Source organism: Mizuhopecten yessoensis, unplaced genomic scaffold (genome assembly GCF_002113885.1).
Source record: "Mizuhopecten yessoensis strain PY_sf001 unplaced genomic scaffold, ASM211388v2 scaffold7473, whole genome shotgun sequence".
Lineage (NCBI taxonomy): Eukaryota > Metazoa > Mollusca > Bivalvia > Pectinida > Pectinidae > Mizuhopecten > Mizuhopecten yessoensis.
In genome coordinates, this window is record NW_018407065.1 from 518389 (window position 1) to 541048 (window position 22660).

At 35.3% G+C, this 22660-nt stretch overlaps 1 protein-coding gene across 1 annotated transcript in view; it reads left to right on the top strand.

Moving 5' to 3' along the window:
* Positions 1-22660, top strand: part of LOC110453595 (zinc finger homeobox protein 4-like) — a 322724-nt gene that overhangs the window by 113745 nt on the left and 186319 nt on the right. Inside the window, exon 5 of the mRNA XM_021502588.1 lies at positions 12619-12710. The gene's annotated coding sequence lies outside the window, so the exon portion shown is untranslated. The remainder of the gene's footprint in view (positions 1-12618; positions 12711-22660) is intronic.

Genomic DNA, 22660 nt, shown 5'->3' on the forward strand with positions numbered 1-22660 from the left:
TAATTATGTAATGTTGGGAATATATTGATTTATTTTCGGGAGAGTTTTGGATTTGCTGTTGTGGTGATGAAAATTAATGTTTTTGACTAGGATGATGACTGTAGACGTACAGAATGGCATAGACCTTGTTTACCCTTGGCCTCGACATGCCACACTCCTGTCTGCAAAAAAACGAATTTGTTTTTATAGATATTTTCATATTGCATTTTTTACAGTTATTTAATTTAATGAAATTAAATTTAGAAAACATTTAACATTTAGAAAGTTGTGATACGGGCTACAATAACAGAGGTGTTTTAATTACCAGCACACTTCTTTTCCTCAGCATTACAAGCTTAACAATATGTCAACAGACGGGATAAGTCCACGATATAGCAACAGATCTGTAATCATCCCGAGGTGATCTTTGAATCCAATACTACAAACATGTTTTTTGTTATGTGTTCATCAAATTTATAACAGATATAAAAAGTACACTAATGTTTGATGAGGTTAATTAGACTTTATGGATAACACTATGCTACAGAGAGAACACAGGTAGAGAGAATGTCTATTTGTAGGGATCATTGTTATAACTATTGTACAGGTTAGTTTTATACCTTGTAATCTCTCAATTAGAGATTTTGTACCTGTCCGATCAAAAGAAAATTGTACTCTCTGGATTGATAAGTAGGAATATTGAGTTTCTTGGTTGTCAAAATGCATGGAAATTATAATAGGAATATTGACTTTCTGGGTGGTCAGATGTCCTAAAAGAAGAAACCAAACAATCATCTCATTGCCTACAAAAATGTACATCACTTCTTTTCTCTAAAGAGAAGTAAGTAACCCAAAGATATCCCTTTCTTTGTCTACAAGGAAGTATAAGTACATCACAGATATCCCTTTCTTTATCTACAAGGAAGTATAAGTACATCACATATGTCCCTTTCTTTGTCTACAGGGAAGTATAAGTACATCACAGATATCCCTTTCATTATCTACAGGGAAGTATAAGTACATCACATATGTCCCTTTCTTTATCTACAGGGAAGTATAAGTACATCACAGATATCCCTTTCTTTATCTACAAGGAAGTATAAGTACATCACATATGTCCCTTTCTTTGTCTACAGGGAAGTATAAGTACATCACAGATATCCCTTTCATTATCTACAGGGAAGTATAAGTACATCACATATGTCCCTTTCATTATCTACAGGGAAGCATAAGTACATCACAGATATTCCTTTCTTTATCTACAGGGAAGCATAAGTACATCACATATGTCCCTTTCTTTATCTACAGGGAAGTATAAGTACATCACAGATATCCCTTTCTTTATCTACAAGGAAGTATAAGTACATCACATATGTCCCTTTCTTTGTCTACAGGGAAGTATAAGTACATCACAGATATCCCTTTCATTATCTACAGGGAAGTATAAGTACATCACATATATCCCTTTCATTATCTACAGGGAAGCATAAGTACATCACAGATATTCCTTTCTTTATCTACAGGGAAGCATAAGTACATCACATATGTCCCTTTCTTTATCTACAGGGAAGTATAAGTACATCACAGATATCCCTTTCTTTATCTACAAGGAAGTATAAGTACATCACATATGTCCCTTTCTTTGTCTACAGGGAAGTATAAGTACATCACAGATATCCCTTTCATTATCTACAGGGAAGTATAAGTACATCACATATATCCCTTTCATTATCTACAGGGAAGCATAAGTACATCACAGATATTCCTTTCTTTATCTACAGGGAAGCATAAGTACATCACATATGTCCCTTTCTTTATCTACAGGGAAGTATAAGTACATCACAGATATCCCTTTCTTTATCTACAAGGAAGTATAAGTACATCACATATGTCCCTTTCTTTGTCTACAGGGAAGTATAAGTACATCACAGATATCCCTTTCATTATCTACAGGGAAGTATAAGTACATCACATATATCCCTTTCATTATCTACAGGGAAGCATAAGTACATCACAGATATTCCTTTCTTTATCTACAGGGAAGCATAAGTACATCACATATGTCCCTTTCTTTATCTACAGGGAAGTATAAGTACATCACAGATATCCCTTTCTTTATCTACAAGGAAGTATAAGTACATCACATATGTCCCTTTCTTTGTCTACAGGGAAGTATAAGTACATCACATATGACCCTTTCTTTGTCTACAGGGTAGTATAAGTACATCACATATATCCCTTTCATTGTCTACAGGGAATTATAAGTACATCACATATGACCCTTTCTTTGTCTACAGGGAAGTATAAGTACATCACATATGATCCTTTCTTTGTCAACAGGGAAGTATAAGTACATCACATATATCCCTTTCATTATCTACAGGGAAGCATAAGTACATCACATATGTCCCTTTCTTTATCTACAAGGAAGCATAAGTACACCACATATATCCCTTTCTTTGTCTACAGGGAAGTATAAATACATCACAGATATCCCTTTCATTATCTACAGGGAAGTATAAGTACATCACATATGATCCTTTCTTTGTCAACAGGGAAGTATAAGTACATCACATATATCCCTTTCATTATCTACAGGGAAGCATAAGTACATCAAAGATATCCCTTTCTTTATCTACAGGGAAGCATAAGTACATAACAGATATCCCTTTCTTTATGTACAGGGAAGTATAAGTACATCACATATGATCCTTTCTTTGTCAACAGGGAAGTATAAGTACATCACATATATCCCTTTCTTTGTCTACAGGGAAGTATAAGTACATCACATATGTCCCTTTCTTTATCTACAAGGAAGCATAAGTACATCACAGATATCCCTTTCTTTGTCTACAAGGAAGTATAAGTACATCACAGATATCCCTTTCATTGTCTACAGGAAAGTATACGAACATCACAGATATCCTTTTCATTGTCTACAGGGAAGGATGAGAACATCACAGATATCCCTTTCATTGTTTACAGGGAAGTATAAGAACATCACAGATATCCCTTTCATTTTCTACAGGGAAGGATGAGAACATCACAATATATCCCTTTCATTGTCTACAGGGAAGTATAAGTACACCACAGGTATCCCTTTCATTGTCGACAGGGAAGAATATATAAGTACACCACAGATATCCCTTTCTTTGTCTACAGGGAAGTATAAGTACATCACATATGACCCTTTCTTTGTCTACAGGGAAGTATAAGTACATCACAGATGTCCCTTTCTCTTTCTACAGGGAAGCATAAGTACATCACATATATCCTTTCATTGTCTACAGGGAAGTATATCCCTTTCATTGTCTACAGGGAAGTATAAGTACATCACAGATATCCCTTTCATTGTCTACAGGAAAGTATAAGAACATCACAGATATCCCTTTCTTTATCTACAAGGAAGCATAAGTACATCACAGATATCCCTTTCTTAATCTACAGGGAAGCATAAGTACATCACATATGTCCCTTTCTCTATCTACAGGGAAGCATAAGTACATCACAGATATCCCTTTCTTTATCTACAAGAAAGTATAAGTACATCACATATATCCCTTTCATTGTCTACAGGGAAGTATAAGTACATCACAGATATCCATTTCATTATCTACAGGGAAGTATAAGTACATCACAGATATCCCTTTCATTGTCTACAGGGAAGTATAAGAACATCACAGATATCCCTTTCATTGTCTACAGGGAAGTATAAGTACACCACAGGTATCCCTTTCATTGTCTACAGGGAAGAATATATAAGTACACCACAGATATCCCTTTCTTTGTCTACAGGGAAGCATAAGTACATCAAAGATATCCCTTTCTTTATCTACAGCAAAGCATAAGTACACCACAGATATCCCTTTTTATTGTGTACAGTGAAGTATAGATGTATCGCAAATATCCTTTTTATTTTCTTCAGGGAAGTATAAGAACATCACAGATATCCCTTTCATTGTCTACAGGGAAGTATTAGAACATCACAGATATCCCTTTCTCTATCTACAGGGAAGCATAAGTACATCACATATATCTTTTCATTGTCTACAGGGAAGTATACGAACATCACAGATATCCCTTTCATTGTCTACAGGGAAGTATAAGACCATCACATATATCCCTTTCATTGTCTACAAGGAAGTATAAGTACATCACATATATCCTACAGGGAAGTATAAGAACATCACAGATATCCCTTTCATTGTCTACAAGGAAGTATAAGTACATCACATATATCCTTTCATTGTCTACAGGGAAGCATAAGTACATCACATATGTCCCTTTCATTGTCTACAGGGAAGTATAAGAACATCACATATATCCCTTTCATTGTCTACAGGGAAGTATAAGAACATCACAGATATCGCTTTCATTGTCTACAGGGAAGTATAAGAACATCACAGATATCCCTTTCATTATCTACAGGGAAGTATAATAACATCACAGATATCCCTTTCATTGTCTACAGGGAAGTATAAGAACATCACAGATATCCCTTTCATTGTCTTCAAGGAAGTATAAGTACATCACATTTATCCTTTCATTGTCTACAGGGAAGCATAAGTACATCACATATGTCCCTTTCATTGTCTAAAGGGAAGTATAAGAACATCACATATATCCCTTTCATTGTCTACAAGGAAGTATAAGAACACCACATATATCCTTTCATTGTCTACAGGGAAGTATAAGAACATCACAGATATCCCTTTCATTTTCTACAGGGAAGGATGAGAACATCACAGATATCCCTTTCATTGTCTATAGGGAAGTATAAGTACACCACAGATATCCCTTTCATTGTCTACAGGGAAGCATAAGTACACCACAGATATCCCTTTCATTGTCTACAGGAAAGTATAAGTACATCACATATATCCTTTCATTGTCTACAGGGAAGTATAAGTACACCACAGATATCCCTTTCTTTATCTACAGGGAAGCATAAGTACACCACAGATGTCCCTTTCATTGTCTACATGGAAGCATAAGTACACCACAGATATCCCTTTCATTAGCATAAGTACATCACAGATATCCCTTTCATTGTCTATAGGGAAGTATAAGTACATCACAGATATACTTTCTTTGTCTACAGAGAAGTATAAGTACACCACAGATATCCCTTTCATTGTGTACAGTGAAGTATAGATATATCTTAGATATCCTTTTCATTTTCTTCAGGGAAGAAAGCACATGATACACATTCTTTTCAATATTTACAATGAAGTAAATGACGCTCATTGTTAACAGGAAGCATCATTGTCTAACTCGAAAATCAGTACACCACAGATATCCCTTTCATCTTCTACAGGAATGCAGTACAGACAGACATCTCTTGTCCTGTCAGCAAGGTAGTAGATATCCTGTCATAATCCACATGGAGAGAACTACCTGGAACATTTCCATTTCATTATCTATAGGGATGCAAAAAAAATAATCTTCCCCACCCTCTTTTTGTTGACAAAGTCGTTGTGTTGTTGATATGACATCAGTGCATTGCTGACGTGACCTAATACAATTGTTATGACGGGGGTATCCCCCTTCTCTTCGTTACCCTAGGGTGAGATAGAAACATATCTTCCCCTGACTGAAGGTGTGGATATCGCTGTGTAATGGAGGAGAAAGACATTCTATCTTTGTCTACATAGAAGTTATAAGCACATGATAAACATCCCCTTCAGTGAGTACCAGGAAGTGTGTACAGATATCCATTTAAATGTATCTCCTGGAAAGTAAGTTAAGGGTGTACATCCCTTTAATTGTCAACAAGGAAATAATTACATTATGTACAGGGATGTGATACAAATAAGTACTTGGCAGACATTCCTTTCATTTTCTGTGGGAAATAAGTATATGACAGATGTCCCTTTCATTGTCTATGAGGAAATAGCTCCATTTCCATTGTACAGCCACTTATACTACGAACCGAAACATGTACAGTTGTTATGATCCAAGCTACAACATTGTTCCCAGAAAAAATGGCTGCTCTACCTTTTGGTAAATCTGTTTGTTTAAGTTCATCATAAACCAAACAAATCCACCTAGAAATATGCTTTATAGCTTTTTAACATAAATATAAGGGATTGAAATACATCTGTTTAACATTGATGATGATATGCAACAAAGTTCCATTAAAACATATTTTCCAAAATGCTCTACCATGTATACATATTTAGGTATATGTTTGAAAGGAAATGTGTTTTATTCCATCATAAATATTATAAACATGCATTTCAATCCATGAGTATGTAACAGATATTGCTTTTGATGTCTACATACAGCTATCCCAATGTCTAAAAGGAAATAGTGAGCCCTAACCTGTGTTAGTTAGGATACTATATATTGTTCTATACCCTGCTACTGTAGAATCATTTATTTTTGTGGGGTTAAAATTTCGTGGTTTTCATATACTAGCCTGTATCAAGGACATTATATTTCGATGCTTTTTTATTTTCCCCTATCTATATCGTACCAAGTTTATGTTTCCGTGGGGATTAAATTTCGTGTATATTTGTTATCCACGAAATTTAATGTCCCACGAAAATTTATGATTTTACAGAATTCATAGGCCAGGGAAAACATTGTTTCTTTAGACAGCTGTTAGGGTTATAATTAAAAGACATTTTTGAAAAAAGTCCAATCTGTTGAGTGCTATTTAACTTCCCTGAATTTGTTAATAGCTCCAGTCAGTGTAGAGGCATTGGGTATTTTAATTAGGTGTCATACTCCTGGCCTGACCTTTAGCTATGGTCAGTGTTTATATGTAGGTGTCAGTTTATGTTTGTTGGTCAAGTGTATATGTGCTATATGGTGGTGTAAATCTGACCCCATCTGGCTAATGAGCAGACAGTTTTGATAGACACAGACATGTGGTCAGTGCTGGTCAAATCTGGCCAACATAGGTCAAAGGGTCACGCATTGGACCATGTAGACTAACCATCAGTGGAGGGGTCAGATTCGGGGGCACATGGGACTACCTCATCAAACACAGATAAGAGTTAATAAAATAGTTTATAGCGATAAGAGATAAAGGTGACCTCTTGAGCAGGTGAGATACTTTAGACCAGTAGTTCTCACTGTTACACCTCACACGGCCAGACTACTAAATATCATATACATGTAATTTGTCTGTAGCTGTTTTGATTGTGTATTTTTACCACTTTGCTTGATACAACTTTCCTTAAGGTTTCAGTTGATTTACATTTTGTAGTATTTCAAAAATTGCAACTGAAAATTGTTCTCAAAAATAGTGTCAGTAATGAAATAAAAATTAATTTTAATTTGTTGATAATGAAGTATTCGCTGAGTGATGAAAAAGTATCCACTGAATGATGTAGTATCCATTAATTGATGGAAGTATCCACTATGTGATGTAGAAGTATCCACTATGTGATGTAGAAGTATATCCACTATGTGATGTAGAAATATCCACTATGTGATGTAGAAGTATTCACTATATGATGTAGAAGTATCCACTATGTGATGTAGTAGTATCCACTATGTGATGTAGAAGTATATGATGTAGAAGTATCCACTATGTGATGTAGAAGTATCCACTATGTGATGTAGTAGTATCCACTATGTGATGAAGAATTATCCACTATGTGATGTAGAAGTATCCACTATGTGATGTAGAAGTATCCACTATGTGATATAGAAGTATCCACTATGTGATGTAGAAGTATCCACTATATGATGAAGAAGTATCCACTTAGTGATGAAGAACAACTGTGTAAGGATTTTCTATTTACCTAGAACTTTCAGCTTCATACAGTTACCTCTGTTAAGTTGATTTAGAAAGTTTAACTGTTAGCCTTTCAGCCCACAGTCAAAGTCACAGTAACAGACATGCTACAGTATTGGTAAAAACATGGTCTAGATGAAATCCCTGTAAGGGCACAAAATGATTTACCAATAAATATATCTTGATAATTGTATGACCTTATTACAGACCAGAGGTCAAACACACAGCAAACAAAATAGTATTTTTTCTAACTGTTTGTCTGTAGGCATTGATTTGTCCTAACCTCTCCTAAAGCTTCTCGAAATTTTGTTTTTATGGTTGACATTTGCAGAGTTATGACCCTTTATGTTAAAAAAAGAAATGCCCTAACTATTTATTTTTAAGTACTGCATAATTTTCGAAAAATAACTGCTATGGGTAGTTTTAAAGGTGGTCTCTTACACAGGCAATCCTTGAACTGGTTTGACACTACATACATGTAAAAAACAAATTAAATATTCTTCAAACATTGCACACGCTAGGTTTTTTTCAGCAGAGACTTTAAATTCATTGAGTTTAATTGAGAAAATGATAATCATACAATTGGTGGAGAAACATTTACCATTTATAGAACCTGAAAGTACAGAAGTATTGATTTAATTATATATTATACTTTCCTGACGGTAAGTAATAATTTAGATACCATGCTTCATATTTCTGTTAATAACATGTGATGACCTTTGAAGTTTGGCTGGCAGCCATTGCTTCACTGATACTGGTGAAATTAATTTCGACCCAGACTTCAACTAATTTCAAATGATCAATTTTTAAAATAGGGTCAGAGTTGTCTCCCCTGTGATTCACCTTGTTTAGTTTTAGTCATGTTCAGTATTGGAATACTTCTGTCAGTAATATTTCCTTTTTGTTTGTAACAAATACAGTGTAAGAATCTATCAGCAAATCAGGGTTTTTTAAAAGATTTTAATTTATAAAATACATATGTCTCCAAGTTTATTATTTTTAAATGCTTAACGGCCCATCAACACAGGATAGGTCATTAGGGCCAACAAATGGTTGAATCTCCAGGTTTAAATGTTGGAACTCTTACATACCAAACATGTAAGCAATGTTGTATCTCTTTTCCATATTTGGCACTCAATATCAAAAATGTGAAGGAGAATGTATATATGTTTGTTGAGAACACACAGTCAACACTGTCTTAGGTTTAAACTTGGTGTTTATATTAACAGTAGTGTTAATGTTATCATCTGTACAATGTTAATTTATCATTAGACATTTACTGAACAAAAATCATTTGCACACTATAAAGACCACTGTATGATGTCACATAGACCATTCTAGTATGACACGTACTGTATGGATAACATACTGTTTGATATCACACAGGGACCATTCTAGTATGACACTGTATGTACCACTTCCTGTATGATGTCACACAGGGACCATTCTAGTATGACACTGTATGGATAACATACTGTTTGATGTCACACAGGGACCATTCTAGTATGACACTGTATGGATAACATACTGTTTGATGTCACACAGGGACCATTCTAGTATGACACTGTATGGATAACATACTGTTTGATGTCACACAGGGACCATTCTAGTATGACACTGTATGGATAACATACTGTTTGATGTCACACAGGGACCATTCTAGTATGACACTGTATGGATAACATACTGTTTGATGTCACACAGGGACCATTCTAGTATGACACTGTATGGATAACATACTGTTTGATGTCACACAGGGACCATTCTAGTATGACACTGTATGGATAACATACTGTTTGATGTCACACAGGGACCATTCTAGTATGACACTGTATGGATAACATACTGTTTGATGTCACACAGGGACCATTCTAGTATGACACTGTATGGATAACATACTGTTTGATGTCACACAGGGACCATTCTAGTATGACACTGTATGGATAACATACTGTTTGATGTCACACAGGGACCATTCTAGTATGACACTGTATGGATAACATACTGTTTGATGTCACACAGGGACCATTCTAGTATGACACTGTATGGATAACATACTGTTTGATGTCACACAGGGACCATTCTAGTATGACACTGTATGGATAACATACTGTTTGATGTCACACAGGGACCATTCTAGTATGACACTGTATGGATAACATACTGTTTGATGTCACACAGGGACCATTCTAGTATGACACTGTATGGATAACATACTGTATGATGTCACACAGGGACCATTCTAGTATGACACTGTATGGAACACTTCCTGTACATCGAGGTACAGGCAACATCCTAGCGTGACATTGTTGACATTTATTATACTAATTTCTTGCTTGGGTACACAGTAACTCCATGAAGCTGAGCACGGTGGTTAATTACAATCACCACTTACCTGTGTGAATTACAGGTGTATCTTAGAGAAGATCAAAGCATGATTTATGTTCACCTTCAACCATAAATAAAGTGTCATGGAGTTAAACTTTCAGATGGAAAGATAGTAAACTAATTGAAGTGACTATAAAGTTAGTTATCTGCCATTAACTATGGTAATATATCAACTTTTCACTAAAATATTTTCTTCTGGTTTGACCGTACTGTACTGATTAACTTTATCCCTGGTTCAATTAGTATTATTGTTTTAGCCATTCATTATTTTGCTATGTTAACAGCTAGGGTACAGATATTTTGAAAAGAGACATTTTAACTGTTTTGAAATGTATCAAGATTTTATTTGGTATGTTCGATGCAATGTTCCCAATAATTGCCACAGGTAAGCCAGGTACATTCAGAAACCATGGCAACCAATAAAGGTAATCGCTACCTTATACTAGACAGCATCAAGTCATTATTGGTAACGGCTCATAAAAACTTGTCATTTTGAAAAATCTTTGTTCACCTGAAAAGATATAGCAACATAACTATTCTTAAAATCTCCGGTGTGTCAAAGGGTTGTAAGACAACTCATGCCTGAATATGTTGTCCTGTTCTTAATCTTTCCCACCAAACTTTATCGTTTAATGAATTCATAATTGCGCCAGTGAAGAATAGGGGGTCTGTGAGACTTGCTTCTTGTTGTATCCTCCAAACTCTTTCATCGAGAATTTTATTAATTGTACAGAAAGTTTTTATCCGTAGAAATTTGCATCAAATTTAAAAGGATTTAAAGCTGACTGCCCTTCAATACAATAGACGGATAACCCGATTTTATATTAATTGACATAGGCTTTTCTTTGAATGTATCGCTGGGCATAAACATCCTATCTCCCAAACACATAAAAAGCCGTGAATTATGTGAGATTTGGCCATTATTTTATAAATTTGAAATGGCACATCAAACTTATATTAATCAAGACAGCGGGCTGTCCTCATTCATCCCTATTACTGCCGCTTGGCTCACGGCAGCCCTGCGGACGAGCCTCAATTTACCGCAGGGGTCATCTTCAAAGTTTTAAAAAAAGATCGTCTGGTTGATGACATTCCTATACCTTAACACTGTGCTTGCCTTATGTTAGATATGTCAAAGACAGACTGAGTTAACGGCTTAGCCATTACACACGACTGATAGGGATGAAGTTTTTAAAAACTTCCCAACTCACATTGTCACAAGGGGTGGAAACAAAATTATTCTTTTTATACTTCATCTTAAATCAAGTATAAATTTATTGAGCATTTATGGCTCAATTGGCAATTTCATGGCTTGGTTCCATAAAAGCTGAAGATTAAATTATATCCGTAATTTTAATATAATGAGTTTTGTGATATTTAGCAGAGTTTGACTTGGCTGATCCCACTAAATTTAAGTATTTTATTAGACTGGGCTTAAAAATTGTAAAGGAGCTGAATTTATCTCTGCTATTTACATAGAGATGACATTACCAATATGTCATAGAAAGTCCACTGGTGATTGTTACTGTATACATTGAACACCTAAAATATTTTATCTCTCAAATGACCTCCAATACCTATTCAAACAGCTTATCAATGACTGTTTGTTTCATTTTGGAATAACTTTCAAATGACCTCTATTACGAACACCAAATTGTTGTGTTGGGAGTTTGTGTTTTCAATTGATTTTCATTACTTTCAATTTAAGGAAACATTAGAAATGTCTGGTTTCATCTCCAGATTCAGTGTCTTTTCATGATGTTTTTATCCCCCGCTTTCACTGAAACGGGGGTTATTAATTTGGGTTTGTCTGTCTGTCCGTCTGTCTGTCTGTCACGCTTCGTGTCCGTGCAATAACTGCAACAAATGTTTACCGATTTTCTTCAAACTTGGTAACAGGGTTACATGCCTTAAGGGCTTGGCCAAGTTCGATGGCCAATTTCAGCGGACTTTATTTGGCAGAGTTATGGCCCCTCGAATAACGAAAAACGTCATTATCTGCCGTTTCCGTGCAATAACTGCAACAAATGTTAACCAATTTTCTTCAAACTTGGTACCAGGGTTAAATGCCTTAAGGGCTAAACCTAACCTCAATAATGTTTACCTACAATATGTCTTGCAAGCGGGGAATATAAATTCCACGAAATTGTTTGTTTCTCCTGGTTTTTGGTGTCTTCTTGGTTCCTTTCTGTCTTCTCATGTAAAATTGGAGTTCAAGATTTGTCCTGATATGATACACACATAATATACTTTACAAATATTGTTATAATTTTAAGACACTTGTATAAGAAAGGAAATGTCAGTGTATATTTAACATTACTCTGAATGGCATTAAACAGCGCTACAATTAGCAGATATGTGATAAATATGATTGACATTTACAAACATCGTGTTGAAGCTGAAACAAATCGACATTTATGGCCATGTTCCGATGTTGCCAGTATGTTTTGATAACCTTCCACAGGTCTAACTTTGATGTACTTTTACATCTTTATTGACAGGTCGACAAGACTCAATGACTTACCACGAAACAGAAAAGCTGACAGATTCTACATACACAGGGAGGAGCCTACAAGACCGACTAACCAGACAGGTATATATGTAACATTATTCATTCTGATGTTTTAGAACGGTAATGAATGGCCTGTCTTCTTTTCACAATCTCAGGTCAATTTTGAAATATTATTATCTGAATTCCATGCCCCAGTTTCACAAACATTCCTTAATGATACCTGTCCCATTACAGGCAAAACAAGAGAGAATTCCACTGTGATTTTCTGTGAATACAGTAACAACCCCCCCCCCCCCCCCCCCCATTAATTTTGTTTGTGATATAACTGTTATGTAATTGGGCCAGCATACTACTGTTGACCAGGTAATTCAATTGATGAGAGCGACTTGAATCCTTGCACAGAATGGATGAATTTTTACAATCAGAACACTGTTTTTTATTATTATTTGATTATTTCGACTTCATTATTTTTCAAAAAATATTCAGCAAAGTATGGTTTTCAGAAATAAATTATCAAAGCTGTATAGTTCTGGCAAAAAAAATTAGTTCCTGCTGCAAAGCTACAGTTTTTGACAGTGGTATGAGAATCCTTAACAGGAAGAAAGTTCTGAAATTCAGTGTTTTCTGCTTTACCTTAATTTTAATGAAAGAAAATTCGGTAACAGAAAAGTAGTTCCTAGAAATCGCATTAAACTCCCTCACAATAAACTGGACTGTTATTTGGATGAATTTTGTGAGTAGCAAGTGCAGAAGTACTGATCTGAGGATGTCTGGTTGTAGCCTCCTTCGATGTGTTTGGATTTGGTTTTATTTTGTTTAAACAGCTGTGGTCATTTTAGGATGTGCATTCATTTTTGTAATGTTTATGTGCTGGAGGCGTTACTCGCCTCCTTGTAATAGCGCAGATGTAATGCCAACTTCAGAGTGTACCTCACTAAAATGTCACGCCAAAGGCACTCATGAGCATTGAATTTCACCTGATCATGTAACACTGACAATCAGTTATTGTCAGTACCTGCAATGCTGAATGTTTAGCATGGAGTAACAACATCCATTTTTAAGACTTTGCTTATGTTCAGATCTGGGGACAGCACTCATTGCCTTCCTCACTTGGAAGCAAACATGTACGCTAGGGCCAAATATGAGGTATTGCTAAGACAGGCGCTAGGAAACATAAAGGTTGTTAGGAAGAAGAGAGAAAATGTAAAGATCCCAAATATTGCAATGGCGACAGCAGATTTATTTTGGTCGCTTTTGTGCCCCCAAGTAGAGGGCACAAAAGCAAATCCTCAATTCTGCAGAGGGTTCCCACATTAGTTGCCTCAAACAACATGCAGTGGGGAACAGCAGGTATATTCTGTTCACAATTCACGACCTGCAGGGGTGTACTACAGAGGAGGAGGAAATGTTAGACTATTGTTACAGTATAAACCATTGACTCTTCTAAATATGGAGTGTTTCATTTTCAAACCATTTGAACATTATTTGATAACTATAGAAGAGTGCAAATCCATAGTTCTTCTACATAATGGTTGACAAATGGTAACAACATTTTGAAACGGTTGCAATATGTACAATAGCTGCAGTTTTTGTTGTTGTGTAAATTGAACCCAGTAATTGACCTAGCATGATGTTCTGTTTTTTTTACACCATAAAGGAATTACTAGACTCATGAAATTAATTAAACTACACAGAGTACTAAATGACCTCGGGTAACGGGCTGTCACTGTAGTTTAGGAACCACAGGAATTAGTAGCAGTAGTTGCTATGTATCTGTGGGGTTCATGCACTCACTGGTTTCCTGACAACGCGGCCATCTTGCTCATCGCCATGCATCCTCATTTCGGTGAATCTTTCTGTCTAATTCGTTTTTTCTACTTAACCTCATAGGTTTGTGTTCTGACAATGAAAAGGAATTAAAATATCTATACTGGTTTTGTCTTCAGCATCGTGGAATCTTCTTATCGTCAATTTAAAAACGGAATCGAAAACATTAGTTACAAGATTACATGTAGGTACAATGTGTACTTGTCAGTCAACATGTGACACAATTGAAAATGGCTGCCGAAGTCAACACAGAGAAGATTTTTCATTTGTGAAAGTCGTTATTATGGAGGTAGATTGTCTTACAATAGTGTGTATATAGGATCGAGACACTGTAGCGCCGACTCGTTTCGCCGACTCGGAGAGATGTTCATAAGTATTACTTCTGGTATGATATTGGAAATGTCAGAAGGCTTTATGCAAGATTGCTCAGTTCGCTTTCTAGGGCCCATATATCAGCACGGAATGTTTGTGTGGTAGATAATTGTAGAGGGGAGTCTGGGCTCTAATTTCCAGCTTTGTCTCTAGACCTTCCTTCTTTATGTGATTAAGTGACATAGAGAAATTAGAATTTGCTAGAAATAATTATTTTTATGTTCTCAATAGATTAAGTAAGATTCCGTCCGTCTGTCCATTCATCAAATATCGCAGGTTCTCCCAAGGCCATAATAGGAGATAGGTTTTTTGGGGGTGGCGTTTCAGCAATCCACCGGGAAAGGATAAATGCTTAGGAGACAATTTTGTATTAATGTCGAAAGATATTTACTTACGTGTGCATTGGTAATGCTTCTTAGCTGTGATTATCACGCGAAAACATGAGCAGAAAATAAGCAGGTTTAAAAACATATATGGACAACTTCCAACTTTTGCAGAATATGTTGTAATTAATCAAACGTTTGCTTTTGTCATATTCTAGCAATTGTAGGATACTGTTCTGCTATTTTAGAAAATTATTTTAATGTGTTTTTTGAAGTTGTTTCTGGTAAAGTGACATAAAGATTGATTTTTTCCATAGTTTTTTGTCTTCAACCAAGCAATATATTTTAGGTAACACTTTTTAAGTCGTGTTATTCGACACAGAAAACAGCTTGTCTGGACAACATTGTGTGCTTAAAACTTAATTCATTTTTTTATGTACAATTAAACCTCTTCAATGTTTATAGTAGAACCTTAGTATTCTAAATTCTGAATTAATTATGGAGTTAAACCTGTCTAGTCTGGATACTATGGTTTACTATATAGTAGGACCTTGTTAGTCTGGATACTTTAGTTTTATATATTAAGTAGGACCTTGTTAGTCTGGATACTTTGGTTTTATATATTAAGTAGGACCTTGTTAGTCTGGATACTTTGGTTTACTATATAGTAGGACCTTGTTAGTCTGGATACTTTGGTTTACTATATAGTAGGACCTTGTTAGTCTGGATACTTTGGTTTACTATATAGTAGGACCTTGTTAGTCTGGATACTTTGGTTTACTATATAGTAGGACCTTGTTAGTCTGGATACTTTGGTTTACTATATAGTAGGACCTTGTTAGTCTGGATACTTTGGTTTACTATATAGTAGGACCTTGTTAGTCTGGATACTTTGGTTTACTATATAGTAGGACCTTGTTAGTCTGGATACTTTGGTTTACTATATAGTAGGACCTTGTTAGTCTGGATACTTTGGTTTACTATATAGTAGGACCTTGTTAGTCTGGATACTTTGGTTTACTATATAGTAGGACCTTGTTAGTCTGGATACTTTGGTTTACTATATAGTAGGACCTTGTTAGTCTGGATACTTTGGTTTACTATATAGTAGGACCTTGTTAGTCTGGATACTTTGGTTTACTATATAGTAGGACCTTGTTAGTCTGGATACTTTGGTTTACTATATAGTAGGACCTTGTTAGTCTGGATACTTTGGTTTACTATATAGTAGGACCTTGTTAGTCTGGATACTTTGGTTTACTATATAGTAGGACCTTGTTAGTCTGGATACTTTGGTTTACTATATAGTAGGACCTTGTTAGTCTGGATACTTTGGTTTACTATATAGTAGGACCTTGTTAGTCTGGATACTTTGGTTTACTATATAGTAGGACCTTGTTAGTCTGGATACTTTGGTTTACTATATAGTAGGACCTTGTTAGTCTGGATACTTTGGTTTACTATATAGTAGGACCTTGTTAGTCTGGATACTTTGGTTTACTATATAGTAGGACCTTGTTAGTCTGGATACTTTGGTTTACTATATAGTAGGACCTTGTTAGTCTGGATACTTTGGTTTACTATATAGTAGGACCTTGTTAGTCTGGATACTTTGGTTTACTATATAGTAGGACCTTGTTAGTCTGGATACTTTGGTTTACTATATAGTAGGACCTTGTTAGTCTGGATACTTTGGTTTACTATATAGTAGGACCTTGTTAGTCTGGATACTTTGGTTTACTATATAGTAGGACCTTGTTAGTCTGGATACTTTGGTTTACTATATAGTAGGACCTTGTTAGTCTGGATACTTTGGTTTACTATATAGTAGGACCTTGTTAGTCTGGATACTTTGGTTTACTATATAGTAGGACCTTGTTAGTCTGGATACTTTGGTTTACTATATAGTAGGACCTTGTTAGTCTGGATACTTTGGTTTACTATATAGTAGGACCTTGTTAGTCTGGATACTTTGGTTTACTATATAGTAGGACCTTGTTAGTCTGGATACTTTGGTTTACTATATAGTAGGACCTTGTTAGTCTGGATACTTTGGTTTACTATATAGTAGGACCTTGTTAGTCTGGATACTTTGGTTTACTATATAGTAGGACCTTGTTAGTCTGGATACTTTGGTTTACTATATAGTAGGACCTTGTTAGTCTGGATACTTTGGTTTACTATATAGTAGGACCTTGTTAGTCTGGATACTTTGGTTTACTATATAGTAGGACCTTGTTAGTCTGGATACTTTGGTTTACTATATAGTAGGACCTTGTTAGTCTGGATACTTTGGTTTACTATATAGTAGGACCTTGTTAGTCTGGATACTTTGGTTTACTATATAGTAGGACCTTGTTAGTCTGGATACTTTGGTTTACTATATAGTAGGACCTTGTTAGTCTGGATACTTTGGTTTACTATATAGTAGGACCTTGTTAGTCTGGATACTTTGGTTTACTATATAGTAGGACCTTGTTAGTCTGGATACTTTGGTTTACTATATAGTAGGACCTTGTTAGTCTGGATACTTTGGTTTACTATATAGTAGGACCTTGTTAGTCTGGATACTTTGGTTTACTATATAGTAGGACCTTGTTAGTCTGGATACTTTGGTTTACTATATAGTAGGACCTTGTTAGTCTGGATACTTTGGTTTACTATATAGTAGGACCTTGTTAGTCTGGATACTTTGGTTTACTATATAGTAGGACCTTGTTAGTCTGGATACTTTGGTTTACTATATAGTAGGACCTTGTTAGTCTGGATACTTTGGTTTACTATATAGTAGGACCTTGTTAGTCTGGATACTTTGGTTTACTATATAGTAGGACCTTGTTAGTCTGGATACTTTGGTTTACTATATAGTAGGACCTTGTTAGTCTGGATACTTTGGTTTACTATATAGTAGGACCTTGTTAGTCTGGATACTTTGGTTTACTATATAGTAGGACCTTGTTAGTCTGGATACTTTGGTTTACTATATAGTAGGACCTTGTTAGTCTGGATACTTTGGTTTACTATATAGTAGGACCTTGTTAGTCTGGATACTTTGGTTTACTATATAGTAGGACCTTGTTAGTCTGGATACTTTGGTTTACTATATAGTAGGACCTTGTTAGTCTGGATACTTTGGTTTACTATATAGTAGGACCTTGTTAGTCTGGATACTTTGGTTTACTATATAGTAGGACCTTGTTAGTCTGGATACTTTGGTTTACTATATAGTAGGACCTTGTTAGTCTGGATACTTTGGTTTACTATATAGTAGGACCTTGTTAGTCTGGATACTTTGGTTTACTATATAGTAGGACCTTGTTAGTCTGGATACTTTGGTTTACTATATAGTAGGACCTTGTTAGTCTGGATACTTTGGTTTACTATATAGTAGGACCTTGTTAGTCTGGATACTTTGGTTTACTATATAGTAGGACCTTGTTAGTCTGGATACTTTGGTTTACTATATAGTAGGACCTTGTTAGTCTGGATACTTTGGTTTACTATATAGTAGGACCTTGTTAGTCTGGATACTTTGGTTTACTATATAGTAGGACCTTGTTAGTCTGGATACTTTGGTTTACTATATAGTAGGACCTTGTTAGTCTGGATACTTTGGTTTACTATATAGTAGGACCTTGTTAGTCTGGATACTTTGGTTTACTATATAGTAGGACCTTGTTAGTCTGGATACTTTGGTTTACTATATAGTAGGACCTTGTTAGTCTGGATACTTTGGTTTACTATATAGTAGGACCTTGTTAGTCTGGATACTTTGGTTTACTATATAGTAGGACCTTGTTAGTCTGGATACTTTGGTTTACTATATAGTAGGACCTTGTTAGTCTGGATACTTTGGTTTACTATATAGTAGGACCTTGTTAGTCTGGATACTTTGGTTTACTATATAGTAGGACCTTGTTAGTCTGGATACTTTGGTTTACTATATAGTAGGACCTTGTTAGTCTGGATACTTTGGTTTACTATATAGTAGGACCTTGTTAGTCTGGATACTTTGGTTTACTATATAGTAGGACCTTGTTAGTCTGGATACTTTGGTTTACTATATAGTAGGACCTTGTTAGTCTGGATACTTTGGTTTACTATATAGTAGGACCTTGTTAGTCTGGATACTTTGGTTTACTATATAGTAGGACCTTGTTAGTCTGGATACTTTGGTTTACTATATAGTAGGACCTTGTTAGTCTGGATACTTTGGTTTACTATATAGTAGGACCTTGTTAGTCTGGATACTTTGGTTTACTATATAGTAGGACCTTGTTAGTCTGGATACTTTGGTTTACTATATAGTAGGACCTTGTTAGTCTGGATACTTTGGTTTACTATATAGTAGGACCTTGTTAGTCTGGATACTTTGGTTTACTATATAGTAGGACCTTGTTAGTCTGGATACTTTGGTTTACTATATAGTAGGACCTTGTTAGTCTGGATACTTTGGTTTACTATATAGTAGGACCTTGTTAGTCTGGATACTTTGGTTTACTATATAGTAGGACCTTGTTAGTCTGGATACTTTGGTTTACTATATAGTAGGACCTTGTTAGTCTGGATACTTTGGTTTACTATATAGTAGGACCTTGTTAGTCTGGATACTTTGGTTTACTATATAGTAGGACCTTGTTAGTCTGGATACTTTGGTTTACTATATAGTAGGACCTTGTTAGTCTGGATACTTTGGTTTACTATATAGTAGGACCTTGTTAGTCTGGATACTTTGGTTTACTATATAGTAGGACCTTGTTAGTCTGGATACTTTGGTTTACTATATAGTAGGACCTTGTTAGTCTGGATACTTTGGTTTACTATATAGTAGGACCTTGTTAGTCTGGATACTTTGGTTTACTATATAGTAGGACCTTGTTAGTCTGGATACTTTGGTTTACTATATAGTAGGACCTTGTTAGTCTGGATACTTTGGTTTACTATATAGTAGGACCTTGTTAGTCTGGATACTTTGGTTTACTATATAGTAGGACCTTGTTAGTCTGGATACTTTGGTTTACTATATAGTAGGACCTTGTTAGTCTGGATACTTTGGTTTACTATATAGTAGGACCTTGTTAGTCTGGATACTTTGGTTTACTATATAGTAGGACCTTGTTAGTCTGGATACTTTGGTTTACTATATAGTAGGACCTTGTTAGTCTGGATACTTTGGTTTACTATATAGTAGGACCTTGTTAGTCTGGATACTTTGGTTTACTATATAGTAGGACCTTGTTAGTCTGGATACTTTGGTTTACTATATAGTAGGACCTTGTTAGTCTGGATACTTTGGTTTACTATATAGTAGGACCTTGTTAGTCTGGATACTTTGGTTTACTATATAGTAGGACCTTGTTAGTCTGGATACTTTGGTTTACTATATAGTAGGACCTTGTTAGTCTGGATACTTTGGTTTACTATATAGTAGGACCTTGTTAGTCTGGATACTTTGGTTTACTATATAGTAGGACCTTGTTAGTCTGGATACTTTGGTTTACTATATAGTAGGACCTTGTTAGTCTGGATACTTTGGTTTACTATATAGTAGGACCTTGTTAGTCTGGATACTTTGGTTTACTATATAGTAGGACCTTGTTAGTCTGGATACTTTGGTTTACTATATAGTAGGACCTTGTTAGTCTGGATACTTTGGTTTACTATATAGTAGGACCTTGTTAGTCTGGATACTTTGGTTTACTATATAGTAGGACCTTGTTAGTCTGGATACTTTGGTTTACTATATAGTAGGACCTTGTTAGTCTGGATACTTTGGTTTACTATATAGTAGGACCTTGTTAGTCTGGATACTTTGGTTTACTATATAGTAGGACCTTGTTAGTCTGGATACTTTGGTTTACTATATAGTAGGACCTTGTTAGTCTGGATACTTTGGTTTACTATATAGTAGGACCTTGTTAGTCTGGATACTTTGGTTTACTATATAGTAGGACCTTGTTAGTCTGGATACTTTGGTTTACTATATAGTAGGACCTTGTTAGTCTGGATACTTTGGTTTACTATATAGTAGGACCTTGTTAGTCTGGATACTTTGGTTTACTATATAGTAGGACCTTGTTAGTCTGGATACTTTGGTTTACTATATAGTAGGACCTTGTTAGTCTGGATACTTTGGTTTACTATATAGTAGGACCTTGTTAGTCTGGATACTTTGGTTTACTATATAGTAGGACCTTGTTAGTCTGGATACTTTGGTTTACTATATAGTAGGACCTTGTTAGTCTGGATACTTTGGTTTACTATATAGTAGGACCTTGTTAGTCTGGATACTTTGGTTTACTATATAGTAGGACCTTGTTAGTCTGGATACTTTGGTTTACTATATAGTAGGACCTTGTTAGTCTGGATACTTTGGTTTACTATATAGTAGGACCTTGTTAGTCTGGATACTTTGGTTTACTATATAGTAGGACCTTGTTAGTCTGGATACTTTGGTTTACTATATAGTAGGACCTTGTTAGTCTGGATACTTTGGTTTACTATATAGTAGGACCTTGTTAGTCTGGATACTTTGGTTTACTATATAGTAGGACCTTGTTAGTCTGGATACTTTGGTTTACTATATAGTAGGACCTTGTTAGTCTGGATACTTTGGTTTACTATATAGTAGGACCTTGTTAGTCTGGATACTTTGGTTTACTATATAGTAGGACCTTGTTAGTCTGGATACTTTGGTTTACTATATAGTAGGACCTTGTTAGTCTGGATACTTTGGTTTACTATATAGTAGGACCTTGTTAGTCTGGATACTTTGGTTTACTATATAGTAGGACCTTGTTAGTCTGGATACTTTGGTTTACTATATAGTAGGACCTTGTTAGTCTGGATACTTTGGTTTACTATATAGTAGGACCTTGTTAGTCTGGATACTTTGGTTTACTATATAGTAGGACCTTGTTAGTCTGGATACTTTGGTTTACTATATAGTAGGACCTTGTTAGTCTGGATACTTTGGTTTACTATATAGTAGGACCTTGTTAGTCTGGATACTTTGGTTTACTATATAGTAGGACCTTGTTAGTCTGGATACTTTGGTTTACTATATAGTAGGACCTTGTTAGTCTGGATACTTTGGTTTACTATATAGTAGGACCTTGTTAGTCTGGATACTTTGGTTTACTATATAGTAGGACCTTGTTAGTCTGGATACTTTGGTTTACTATATAGTAGGACCTTGTTAGTCTGGATACTTTGGTTTACTATATAGTAGGACCTTGTTAGTCTGGATACTTTGGTTTACTATATAGTAGGACCTTGTTAGTCTGGATACTTTGGTTTACTATATAGTAGGACCTTGTTAGTCTGGATACTTTGGTTTACTATATAGTAGGACCTTGTTAGTCTGGATACTTTGGTTTACTATATAGTAGGACCTTGTTAGTCTGGATACTTTGGTTTACTATATAGTAGGACCTTGTTAGTCTGGATACTTTGGTTTACTATATAGTAGGACCTTGTTAGTCTGGATACTTTGGTTTACTATATAGT